Here is a 13,780-nt window from a genome sequence, read left to right as displayed (position 1 = left end):
GCTAAGGCAGGGGTAGGCAATTCCGGTCCTCGAGAGCAGGAGCCAGGTCAGGTTTCCAGGATATCCACAATAAATATGCATGAGATAGATTTGCATCTCAAGGAGGCAGTGCATGCAAATTAGAGAATGACACAGTTACAAAATTCATCACCGTTCCCATCCCCGCAGATAACCACGGGAAATAATCCCATGTCATTTTCTAGTGTCTATTTCAACCTCAGTCCTTCTACACCAGCATTCTTAAAAGCAAAGCTTGTGTGTCAGTGGTTGTAGCCATTCATATTCTGATTCTTCCCTCTCTCCTTAAAGAATGACATGAAGATGGTTTCCCACGGTTATCCGCGGGGATGGGAACGGTGATGAATTTTGTCACCGTGTCATTATCTAATGCAAATCCATCTCGTACACATTCATTGTGGATATCCTGAAAACCTGACCCGGCTGCGGCTCTCAAGGACCGGAATTGCCTACCCCTGAGCTAGGGTATAAGTCCAAAATCTCCCACTGAAGCTTTTCATGACTTCTGAGCAAATCCTTTCATTTTACCTGGCCTCAGGTCAGAGTTAGATCAGAAGCCATTGTGAGCAGGAAAATAATGACAGTATCTGAATTGTGGCTTAACCTTGATCTTGGATTTGGAAAAAGTAAGCTAACCAACCTTACAATAATACAGTCTAAGCAACATGGAATTGACTAGAAAAATGGTGTAAGCCACAGACTCAAGAGGTGTTTTATTTCAAAATCTCCCCGGATATAGAATCAGACTGGATTTATTGGGGGAGGAAAAAAGACTGACTTCATTCATTATGATTACATTAAGATACTGTAAGTCAGGATCTCAAAGTCCCTCCTTGAGGGCTGCAATCCAGTCGGGTTTTCAAGATTTCTCCAATGAATATGCATGAGATCTATGTGCATGCACTGCTTTCAATGCATATTCATTGGGGAAATCCTGAAAACCCGACTGGATTGCAGCCCTCAAGGAGGGACTTTGAGATCCCTTCTGTAAGTGAACACAAAAGGTTTTTGAAATTTAAAATGGTTGAACTTAAGTTCCCTCAACCAGTATTTTTCACTTTATAAGAAAGACATTGCACTATACGAGGGGAAGCTGAAAAGTTTTCAGCCCTAACAAGAAGAGAATGATGTGGATATGGTTCAATCAATGATCTGAAACAATTTAAAAAATAAAGAATTTTGTTTCTGTAAATTGGCACTTAATGAAATACACTTCCCCCTCTGTATTCGAGGTTTCTGTATCTACGGATTCGCTTAGTCGCGGTTTTAAACCAAAAAATGTATTTTCATTTTTCAGGCTATTTTAAGCCCTGTGAGCACCCCCCCCCCCCCCCTTAAGCCTTATCTGGTGGTCTAGTGGGTTTTGGGAGCAGGAGCGATCTTCCCACACTCCTGCCCCATGCAGATCGCTCACAGGAAATGGCTTACAGGGCTTAAAATAACTGGGGGAAGTGGTGGTTAGGGGCAGAACCGGCCCGAATATTATTTGTGGTTTTTTAATATTCGCAGGCTGGCTCTGCCCCTAACCACCACGAATACGGAGGGGGAAGTGTAATACTCTTTTCAGCTACAGTGGCAAAATAACGCTCAGCATTTAAGAAATTAATTGGTTGGGCTAAGAACTTTTCAGCACCCCCTCATACTACACTCCAAACACTACATTCTGTAAATGGTGCCCAAATTTCAGGACCAAAAAATGAGCACCAAGTGCTATTCTATAAGTAGTTTTCCAAGTTGGGTATCATTTATAGAATAGCATGGAACGCTGGGATCCACGCCCAACTTTAGATGCAAGGATTTATACCAACTGAAACCTGGTATAAATCCTTGTGAGTAAATTAAGCTTGGCTCCCCCCAATGTATCATTAGTAAATGCCCCTGAGCCCTCCATGCCCCTACTATGACCATGACTCATTTTCAGTTGCATGCAAAAAGATTTACATCTTTATAGAATAGAACTTAGCAAGATGCTTGCGTAAATTGTTGGCACTTATTCATGCCAATAACTGTTTGCTACCACCCAATTAATTGCACTAATTGGCTCATTACTCAATTAAATTGAATGTGCAAATTGGGCATGTACCCAAATTTGTGTGTGCAGTCTTGAGCGCCATATATAGAATCCAGAGACAAATGTATTACTTGGGGGGAATTTATGAATGGCAAATCTGTGTAACAGGGCACCAGAGACATAGCCAGACCTCTAATTTTGGGTGGGCACATGAGGTCTCTACATCCCCTCTCCCCCGGGCCAGCTCAAAGCATTAAAAATACCTGAGCTGATGGGGATCCTCCAAGCTCCACTAGCTGCAAAGAGTACTCCAGTGACAAGAACTCCTCCCTCTCCCACTTGCTGCAGCCTGCAGCTCTGTCCGTGTACTGCTGCTGCTCCAGACTCACCCTCCCCGTGTGTGCTCAGTTTTCACACATTTGCAGAACTGGGCATGTGCAGCAGGTGGGAGGTCGGTGTGATGCCAGCGTTTGGACAGTGCTGTGGGCTGGAGCAAGTGGGAGAGGGGAGAGTTCTTGCCGCTGGAGGACCCTTGCAGCTGGTAGGGCTTGAGGATCTCCATGAGCCATAAGAAGGGCATGAGAATTTTGAATGGGCCTGAGCCTACAATGGGTGGTCTCAGGCCCACCCATGGCTATGCCACTGCAGGACACCCACATTTACCTGCCACTTATGTGTCTAAATGTACAGACTAGCAGCATTTTCACAATAAGTGTATGCTTACATGTGTAACTGGCAGCAAAGCGACTAAATGCTATTCTGTAAGGACACACAAAAGCAGCATAGAGCATAAATACAAGGGAGGGAGGTGTTTCATAGGTAAAGCATGGTAGGGGCATGGGCAGTGCTGGATTAAAGATTAGGCCCAGTAGGCATGTGCCTCAGGCCCAAGAAGGTCTGGGGGGCCCGATGCACAGATCCAATGATGTCACGTCATTTCCTGCAGTGCTGAGCAGCTCTTCTTCCCCCCACCCCTCTCATCCTCCCCAACTGACCCTCCTTCATTCTGCCCCCAGAGCAGGCACCACTGCTCCCATTCAGTTCTCTCACTGTCTGGATCGCTGCAGATAGTGGAAGCTCAGCTATTCCTACATGCAGACTCATGACCTTTGGCTAGGCTGCACCCTGCTTCCAAGGAAATAGAAAGCTGTATAGAGGAGGCAGAGCATGGCCTAGCCAAAGGTCATGTCTGCATGTAGGAATAGCTGGGCTTTCACTATCTGCAGTGATCCAGGATGGTGAGAGAATTGAATGGGAGCGGTGGTGCCTACTCTGGGATAGAATGAAGGAGGGTCGGTTGGGGGATAGAAAGGGGTGTTGTTAGCCCTGGAGATAAAAGAGGGATGGATGATAGTCCTGGTGATGGGGGGATGAGACAGAAGAGTGCTTCTGAATTGGGAGAGATGCTATGCTGCTGGCCTTGGAGACAGGAGAGGGAGGGGTACTGCTGACTCTGGGTAAGATGAGAGGGAGAGGTGCTACTGAAACTGGGAGGGAAGCTGAGAGGGAAAGGTATTGTTGGCCCTGGGGACAGGAGAGGGAAGGATACTGCTAGCCCGGGAAGGAAAGGAATGCTGCTAGACCTGGGAGGGGAGGGGAGCAAGAGGGGTGCTTCTGGATGTGAGAGGGAGTGCTTCTGGACCTGGGGAGCAGAATGAGAGATGCTGCTGAAGTAGGAGAGGGAAAGGTGCTGCTGGATCGGGGGGGGGGGGGAGCTGAGATGGAGAATTGCTGCTGGGCTGTGGGAGGGAGAGGTGCTGCTATATCTGGGGGATGAGAAAAGAAAGGTGCTGCTGAACTGTAGTGGGGAGAGAGAGACTGGATCGAGGGGCAATGAAGAAGGAAAGAAAGATTGGATCACTGGATCAGGGTAAGAGAAGGGGAGAGACACTGGATTGCAGGGGAAAGCAAGGAATAAAAAGGGAAAGATAGCACTTGGGTGAGGGGGCAGAAGGGAAGAGAGAGGGGGAAAAAGGGGCACAGAAGATTCTGGGCATGGAGGGAGCATCAAGATAATATTTACTGATCATAGAGGGAGAAAAAGAGAGTGAGGGCAGATTCTGAATATGGAGAGAAAAGGAACAAGGACACAAAGGGGATATGCTGGTCAGGACAGATAGGGACACAGAAGAAAGATGGAGAGTAGACATAAAGAAAGAAGACATGTCAAATGGACAAGAGACCCTGCAATGACAGGACCCCCCCCCCCCCCTCCTCCCACCCGAAAAGCTCAAAGTTAGAAAAAAGAATTTATTAAAGGGAATAATGTCAGCTTTTAGAAATGCCCATTTTTGATACTTTGTATTTCTTTCTATTTCTCTAGTAATGCTGAACATGAATCTGATTTCTTGTGATTTCCAGCTTAGTTTCTTGCCTTTATATCGCTATTACTGATCTAGGTGGGGGAGTGGGTGGGGCTTTGGAAGGTATGGGGAGTGGGCAGGGGGGCCAGTGTACTTGTGTGCCTATGGTCCACTGAAGAATTAATCCTGTTCTGGCATGGAGTGGCGCTGTCATTGCACATCCAAGTTACAGAATACTGTAAATTAGGTGCACCTTGCCTAGTTTACATCACCACAGTTATGCCAGGTATTTGGCTGGGGCAACCATAATGAAAGGCATACACAGTATTGTACATTTAACATGTAATAGATGATTCCTGCTGAAAAGAGCTTACAATCTAATTTGGACGATATGCTGTCAAAAGCGCGGAGGACAACTGTGTGCCGACCTTTGAGCGCAGAGAAAAGCACGCTGCCTCTTCCGCCGCTATGAGGTATTCTGTTTTACACTCTGAGGTGGGGGTGGGGGATTTGAATACTGCTAGAGATAGAGCCTGGCGTAATGACTCGGGCAGTCTGTTCCAGGACTATGGTGCAGCAAGATAGACAGGACAGATTCTGGAGTTGGCAGTGGAGGCGAATGGTACAGATAGGAGGGACATACCCGATAAATGGAACATTGCCATGGCAGTCTGTGATGATGTACATTTAGGCACACCAACACTGTGGTGTGACGGAATTCTATAATGGAATACTTGGTGCCCAGATGCCATTATGGAATAGGTTCTCTCCACGCAATCTTTTTTTTTGTTCCAAAATAATGATTTATCTATGAGTTGACATATAGAGTTTATATATAATCTGTTTGTTGTAATTCCTGGACAAGTAGGTCTGGTTTCTTGTTTTGTAATCTGTCCTTGAACAAAATAGGTAAAGGCAGACTAGAAGAACCTGTGTAATGTAACAGCATCAGGGTACCTAAAAGGAGGCAGTGACTTATAGAATTGCCCCATCCATGAAGTCTTATTTGAAAGGCCGTTAAAATCATCAGCTGCCAGCATGTGCAGCGTTGATTCTTTGACGATGATCCCTTTAAGTGTTAGTCCAGCCATTCCCAACTCAGTCCTTGGGGCACACCTAGTCCCAGCAGGTTTTCAGGATATCCACAATGAATATGCATAAGAGAGATTTGCATGCACTGCCTCAATTTCGTGCAAATCAAGAAACTGTTTTATTTTACTTTTGTGATTATGATAAATATACTGAGGACCTCAAAATAGTACCTGGCAGGCTGCATGTGGCCCCCAGGCCGCGAGTTTGAGACCACTGGTCTATTGCATTAGGCTGCATTTCCAAGCCAACAATAAAGCCAACTGCACCAAGAGCACCTGCTCCACCTCTACATTCTAGAGATGCCAAGTTATCCAGTTCCAGGCTGGAGATTTTGGAACAGTTCTGGTTTTCTGACCAGCCCATTCTAGTGCATTATGGAACTTGCAGAACTGTTAGTAATAGGCTGGTCAGACATTACAAATCCCACACTGCATTAGGATGTAAGTTTAGAACCAATACTGTCTCAAAAGCTTCAGCCTAGACCTTGGTAATTTGGCATCTCTGACACTTACCCATCCCTAAACCAAGATCTCCCGGTAATAGTTTCCACACTTCCAGCTACTTCTCATCCAGTACAACCCTCTATTGCCCCTCTCACTCCTGCCCAAAACACTGATAGCTCCGGGCATTGCATAAAGCTGTGTAATCTGGAAAATATGAGTGTGCAGCAGGCCTGAAATCATCAAAAAAAAAAAAAAAAGAACAGCTGTATCTTTATTCCTATGGTGTTCATGTAGGGAAAAGAGTCAGCTGCATAGCATAAAACCAGAGCTCAGTGGAATTCCTCCTGTCTCAGCCCAGAGCCAGTTTTCTCCAAACATGCTGGGCAGGCTACTGGCTTTTGCAGAGCAGCTGTTTGAGTCACAATGAACAATGCAGTAAAGTTAGGGGCTTACATAAAAGTGTCTCTCAATGTAGTCTCTCCTCCTAATATATTGCAATGGGATGAAATAACACTAGAACAGTGGTTCCCAAATTGGTCCTGAAGGCACCCCGGCCAGTCAGGTTTCCAGGATATCCATAAGGGAGATTTCCATGCAGTGAAAACTTTTGACTACTGGTAGAGGTCCCCAGATACTCTTTCCTATATGCTGTGTGGTTATAACTATATTATTTCTTTTCTGCTTTTCTCTATGTGCAGAGGGGGCGCTTTAAGGCAGAGGAAGCTGCATCAACAGCAACATCAACCTCAGAGACGCAAATAAAAAGTGGGTGGTGGATCTCCTCTCTTTAGCCTGATAGTTGGTGCAGTGGGTTCAATTCCCACTCCACCTCTGTATAGCCCTGGGCAAATAATTTAACCCTCCATTGTCCCAGGTACAAAAGCTTAGCTAGTGAGCCCACTAGTAAGGCTATTCTTATGTCAAAGAAAGTATCTGCATAGAATAATAATGTAAACTGCTTTGGTTGAGTCACAGAAATGTGGTATATCAGATCCACAACTCTTTTACCTTTATTTATTTATTTTTTTTATCTTCTTCATTATTGAGGTTGACAGTCAGATGGCAGTGCTCAGTGCTTTGCAGACTGCTATTGGCGTTATACTGGGAAATTCAGGCAAGGCCATGTCCAGGCTCCAATATCGAATTTCTGGATTTATGTGAGGGGGTGCTGAAAAGTTCTCATCCCAACCAACCAGCTTCCTAAATTCTGAGTGTTTTGCCACTGTAGCTGAAAAGTGTTATTTTATTTTCTTAAGTGCCAATTTGCAGAAATGAAATTCTATGTTTTAATATTATTTCAGGTCATTGATTGAACCATATCCAGGTCATTCTCTTCTTGGGCGGGCCGAGAACTTTTCAGCACAAACCGTAGCTAGTTAAGTGCAATAAAGATAGGACTAACATTTATGCAGTCCGATTTAGAAGTTATTTTGACCAATTAAGGGCCCCTTTTACAAAGCCACAGTAGATTCTACCACAATAAGTGCACTGAAGCCCATTCAATTCCTGTGGGCTTCAGTGCATGCTACTGTGGCTTTGTAAAAAGGGCCTTAAGTGTTGAATAACAACATTTAACTAACTGGTCAAGTGCTGTCTTCATCCCAGGACATTCCCAAAGTAGTTAGTTTCTGAGTTGGGAGCTAAGTGGACCTTTTCAGTGGCCAGTTAAATTGCTTTGAACATTGACCCCATCGTCTTTACATTCTTTCTTTAATTTTCTTATTTTGCACCATGTTTTATGCCTATTTTCTTACTTTCTCTCATCTTCATTTTTCTTTTCTTTCTGGTTGCGCAGTTTCGCACACTATGCAACGCCAGACCAAGGTACAGGTCAAATGCTGGACACAAGGAAGATACAGCCATCAACCTTAACTCTAGAGAGGCAAAGCCTTCACAAATAACTCAATAGGAAGGGGGATATGTTCCCCCCTCAAAAAAATAAATATATGCTGGTTGACTTTTTGCAGAATAACTCAAGCTGCCAGAAAACTTCCCACCTTGTGTGCAGTGAAAACACATAATCAAGAAATCCAACCCAAGAAAGTCAGATCTCGGGTGTCTTTCCTGGAATGGGTCATCACAACAAACAAAAAAACTTCAATACTCCACTTACCCCTGCCCCCCTCTTTTACAAAACTGCGATAGCAGTTTTTAGCGTAGGCCAGTGTGCTGAATGTTCTGCGCTGCTCCTGACGCTCATAGGAATTCTGAGTGTGCTAAAAACCGCTATCATGGTTTTGTAAAAGAGGGGGAGGTTAATAAGGGAAAACTAAAGACTGGTAAACCAAAGAATCGGCAAAAGTGGAGTCAAAGGACTGGAGAAACACAGGTTTATTTATGACATAAAAACAATAACAGCAATTCTGTCAAGTAGTCCCAAGCTGATACAAGTAATTCCACCTTGCAATAGCAATTTGTCAAAAAGTACAGTGTTATAAGTCAGCTGGCAGACTATGGTAAACAAAAGCCAAATGAATCAGGAGGACACAGCTGACAGGTGGTGAAGAATCTCTCATGTAGCTAATGTGTTCCACACTGCTCAGTCTTCTAACCTAGCATTACCTACCTGAGACGCTTCAACTTCTTTGTAAGTTTTTATGAATTTGTCAATTTTTGGCTCAGCCAGGTGATTTCATCAAGGGACCCCTGATGAAGGCATTTTTGTACACCAAAACCCATCTGTGTAGGCCCATTTTCATCCAACTGGGACCTTTATATGTTTTACCACCTGTCAGCTGTGTCCTGATTCATTTGGCTTTTTTTTATCATACTGTCTGCCAGCTGGTTTATAACATTGGACTGTTTGACAAATTGCTATTGTATTTGCCAAGGTGGTATTACTTGTATCAGCTTGGGACTACTTGACAGAATTGTTGTTGTTGTTTTATTTAGAACCTTACGAAAATAAGAATTGCCGCTGCTGGGTCAGACCAGTGGTCCATCGTGCCCAGCAGTACGCTCCCGTGGCGGCCATTAGGTTAAAGACCAATGCTCTAATTGAGTCTAGTCTTACCTGCGTACGTTCTGGTTCAGCAGGAACTTGTCTAACTTTGTCTTGAATCCCAGGAGGGTGTTTTCCCCTATAACAGCCTCCAGAAGAGCGTTCCAGATTCTACCACTCTCTGGGTGAAGAAGAACTTTCTTACATTTGTACGGAATCTATCCCCTTTTAACTTTAGAGAGTGCCCTCTCGTTCTCTCCGCCTTGGAGAGGGTAAACAACCTGTCTTTATCTACTAAGTCTATTCCCTTCATTGTCTTGAATGTTTCGATTATGTCCCCTCTTTTCAAGGGAGAAGAGGCCCAGTTTCTCTAATCTCACACCGTACGGCAACTCCTCCAGCCCCTTAACCATTTTAGTCGCTCTTCTCTGGACCCTTTTGAGTAGTACTATGGGTCCAGAGAAGAGCGACTAAAATGAATTAAATCTCCTGATTAGTTTATTTTTAGGTTTTTGAGTTTCAGAAAAACTCCCTAGTGCATGGGATACAAAAGAAAGGTTTTGAGTAATTACTCTCATAAGTCACACTGGTATAATATGAAAGTGTTTACTATATAACAGTTGAAGTGAATTAACTCAATTTGAAAACGTGGAATGAGAAACACTACCTGGTTTTCCTTTTCATTAGTGTGTGTACTTTATAGGGTATGTGTTAAGTATTTAAATGTTTTGAATCTCCTAGTCAACTGTAATGGATTGTTTTATTTTATGTCATAAATAAACCTGTGTTTCTCCAGTCCATTGACTCCACTTTTGCTGGTTTTTTGGTTTCCTGGAATGGGTAAAATTGTGTAGGACGTAAGGAACAAATGTTGCTTTCCAGTGCACATAAAAACATTAGTTATTGCTACAGAACACAGGAAAATGTTTTCTTGCACTGAGAGCAAGCCAGATGTATACGAGGGGCCGCTGAAAAGTTCTCAGGCCAACCAACAAGAGAATGATGTGGAGTCATGAAATTTACAAGCTATTCCATACTTGTCTTGACCCTTTTAGTTTCATTTCATATCACTAAATCGAAAAGGGTCAAGAAAAATGTGGAATAACTTGTAAGTTCCATGGCACCACATCATTCTCTTCTTGGTTGAGCTGAAAACTTCTCAGCAGCTCCTTGTACACATCTACAGTATAGTATCCTGAAAAGTAACATTTGTTCCTCCATACACAATTTGACCCCTTCCAGGAAAGGCATTCCCAGGGATGAGATTAGGGAAAAGAAATTCTACAGCACAAGTTCAAAACTGCACACTTTGATGAAAGGGGGAATGTATTGATGAAGAAACAGGTAAGAGTATTTTGGGGTGGGGGAAGGACTGACATTTTTCCATGGGCAGTTTTCAAAGAGAAAATATGCATGCCTTTTTCCTTTCAGAACTAGTGCAAAAGTCACTGGTAAGTCTTCCATGAATCTTGCAAGTAGCCATATTGTTTTGGAAACTGTCCCAGTATGATCCCGGCTGAGTTACTTCCTGAACAGTCCTGTACCAGTCACTTCCTCTGCCAGTGAGACATGGCATCCAAGCACAATATTATATGGATTCCACGCAACAAAGGCCAAGTTTCTGTGCTGGACTTAACTAACTGGTTCAGAATCAGACATCCAACCCAAGAGAGTTGGACCTCTTACACTTTGTGCACAGAAAAACATTAATTGCTACAGAACATAGGGAAACTTTCTCTTGTGTGTCTATAAAAAACAAATATGAATCAAGACTTGTGATGATTATCAAATAGAACTTAAGCTGTGCTCTCAGATGCCTGCACCGGTGAATCATCAGTGAATTCTACACGGTATTTTAGCAGGAGATGGTATCTTTCATTGAGCACTGCTTATTTTATGATATAAGAATGAATATACATATAATGCTAATCTCTTTTCAATTTGTGAGGTATATAGTGCAAAACCAAACAAAAAGAAAGAAATAAATCATTCAATAAAGTGACAGCAAAAACCAGCACTTATCTTAACGCTGTTCGTAAGCCGGTCAATGATTGCTGACACCAAAAATAGCCCAACGGGAGCTCCGTTTCACCTTATTGAGGCTTTATCAGGGGTTTATGGCATTCTGTGCAGCTAGATTCTAATTCGAATCAAAAATGGCGCTTTCAATTTAGAATCTAGCTGCACACAATGCCATAAACCCCTGATGAAGCCTCAATAAGGTGAAACGGAGCTCCCGTTGGGCTATTTTTGGTGTCAGCAATCATTGACCGGCTTACGAACAGCGTTAAGATAAGTGCTGGTTTTTGCTGTCACTTTATTGAATGATTTATTTATTTCTTTTTGTTTGGTTTTGCACTATATACCTCACAAATTGAAAAGAGATTAGCACTATAAGTATATTCATTTTTATATCATAAAATAAGCAGTGCTCAATGAAAGATACCACCTCCTGCTAAAATACTGTGTAGAATTCACTGATGATTCACCGGTGCAGGCATCTGAGAGCACAGCTTAAGTTCTATTTGATAATCATCACAAGTCTTGATTCATATTTGATCGTGTGACCAGTTTTGACTTGTTTCCATTGTGATTTTTTTGTGTTTTGCACGATCTATAAAAACAAGCCAGAGGTATACACAGCACATCTACAGTACAATATACTGGAAAGCAATTTTTGTGCCAGAATGGGCATAGAGCAAAACATAAGCATTTATTTTTATTTCTGCTTTGTGTTACCCTCTGTACCCTCAGCTTCTACTTACAGATATAGAAACCAAGTTCCCGGCAGCAATCCCTAAGGAGGAAAAGATTAGATATGAAGCAGTAAATCCTCCTTTGGAGCTTCCTCTGCCATCAGCTGCACATTACTAATAATTCCAGAGGAAGACCTGACTTCGCCGAGTTCATATCATCTAAAAAAAGATAAATCCTTTTTACTATTGTGTGAGAACACAACTATATGCATTCCTCTTTTAGAGAGTAGACTCCTTCACTACTGGGAAAGGGGGGGGGGGGGCATTTCATATGGTTCAGTGTAAAGTACAATCATAGAAAAATAACCCTGCTCGTTTTTGCCACCTTCTGACATTTTTCCCCCCATTTTTCACTTCTTGCTAGCTCTGGTTTATTAATGACAGGTCAAAGGCACTCTTGAGATCTCAAACTCTGAGTGCTTCAGTCTGTAGTAAAATCTCCCATCAGCAGCTGGCTCCCCAAAGCTCACTTTCATCTTCCTCCTCTTCACTTTGTTTAATGTCACACACACTTACATACAACGATGAAGTCGTGAGGAGAGGATGTCAATAGATCAGCAGAGGAGATTGAGAGGGGACAGTGAATGTTTTGATCATGTCCCCTTTCAATCGACATCCTCTCCTCACGACTTCCTCGTTGTATGCTCACATCTCATTGTTGAGGCCCTTCCTTGGCTTCCGATTCCATGTATACACACTTACATACCAATTTATTGTAAGCATACATTATACAGTACATATGAAATCCATGTCTATTGTTTCTTGATCAGATTACTTTGCCACAGTGGCACTGGGTTAGCTGAAGTCTGAAAGCATTTTCTAATGCTATACCTAATGTATTAACTCGCCAATAGCACCTTCTATAGTCTTCAGCGTGAAATATAATCTACAACTAAATCAACACAAAAGTTCTTCACACCACAATAAAACAATTTATATTTCCCCACGGACCTCAGTGGCTACCTTTTGGTTGCCTTCCGTTATCCAAACTGAGGGGTCCTTTTAATTAAGGTGCGCTAACCAATTTAGCATGCGCTAAATGCTAAGGTGCCCATAGAATATAATAGATGCCTTAGCGTTTAGCACGCTAAATCAGTTAGCACACCTTAATAAAAGGGACTCCTGAACTTTTAGTATGTCAAACTCTTCCTCAGTCCATTTCAAATCAATACGGGGTCCTTTTACTTAGGTGCGTTAACCGATTTAGTGCGCTAACCGATTTATCACGCACTAAATGCTAAGGCGCCCATTATATTCTATGGACGCCTTAGCATTTAACATGTGCCAATTGTTAGCACACTAAATTGATTAGCATGTGCTAAATTGGTTAGCACGCTTTAGTAAAAGGACCCCAACGTGTGGCTATTTTCACTATTTAGGCAATAAAGGACCTTCAATGGGGAGTCTTAGGGAGTGATAGCAATGAGATGGCAGGCATGAGATTGAAGGGGGCAATCCTTGACACAGCCGATGGGCAAAACTTGATATCAGGTCAGAAGTCAAGTTTTTTTCATATATACTTTTTCAAAAAGTTTCTGCATTTTCATATTTTCACGAGAAATGGTTGGGATACTAAAAGTTCAGTTTGGATAATGGAAGGCAATTGAAGGTAGCTACTGAGTCTGTGGTGACATATAAATTGTTTTATTGTGGTGTGAAGAATTTTTTGTGCTGATTTAGGGCTCCTTTTACTAAGGTGTGTTAGGGCCTTAACGCGTGGAATAGTGCGCGCTACATTGCCCCGGACGCTAGACCTTAACGCCAACATTGAGCTGGCATTATTCTAGAAGTGTACCGTGTGGTGTAGCACGCGGTAGTTTCGTGCGTGCGCTTAAAATGTTAGCGCACCTTAGTAAAAGGAGCCTTTAGCTGTACATAATTTATCGTCACAATTTATCAATCACAGTAATGACAGCAAGTGAATGCACCTAAAGAACACAAAGACCATATGACTCTACCCCTTAGGGCGGTACATTGGCTCTCAGTATCATTTAGAATAGAATTTAAGGTTCTCGTGTTGACTTTTGAAGTTTTGAAAACTGGTCAACCCGCAGCTTTATTCAATATGCTAATCCCACATGTTCCCTCCTGTGCTCTTCACTCCCATGCCGATACACTTTTGTCAATTCTGCCCCTCTTCAAAGTTGCATCACACGTCTACCAGCAACCCTGCATTCTACGAGCGTTCTTCAAAAAGTTTCTGCATTTTCATATTT

At 42.8% G+C, this 13,780-nt stretch overlaps 1 protein-coding gene across 2 annotated transcripts in view; it reads right to left on the bottom strand.

The window, feature by feature from the left end:
* The window catches only part of TMEM158 (transmembrane protein 158), a 32,490-nt gene that overhangs the window by 6,274 nt on the left and 12,436 nt on the right, over nt 1-13,780 (bottom strand). For both annotated transcript variants that reach the window (XR_004538405.1, XR_004538406.1), the window contains exon 2: nt 11,574-11,723. The gene's annotated coding sequence lies outside the window, so the exon portion shown is untranslated. The remainder of the gene's footprint in view (nt 1-11,573; nt 11,724-13,780) is intronic.

Source organism: Geotrypetes seraphini, chromosome 2 (assembly GCF_902459505.1).
Source record: "Geotrypetes seraphini chromosome 2, aGeoSer1.1, whole genome shotgun sequence".
Lineage (NCBI taxonomy): Eukaryota > Metazoa > Chordata > Amphibia > Gymnophiona > Dermophiidae > Geotrypetes > Geotrypetes seraphini.
Note: the sequence above shows the minus strand (reverse complement) of the source record. Positions and strands in the feature narration are given on the sequence as shown.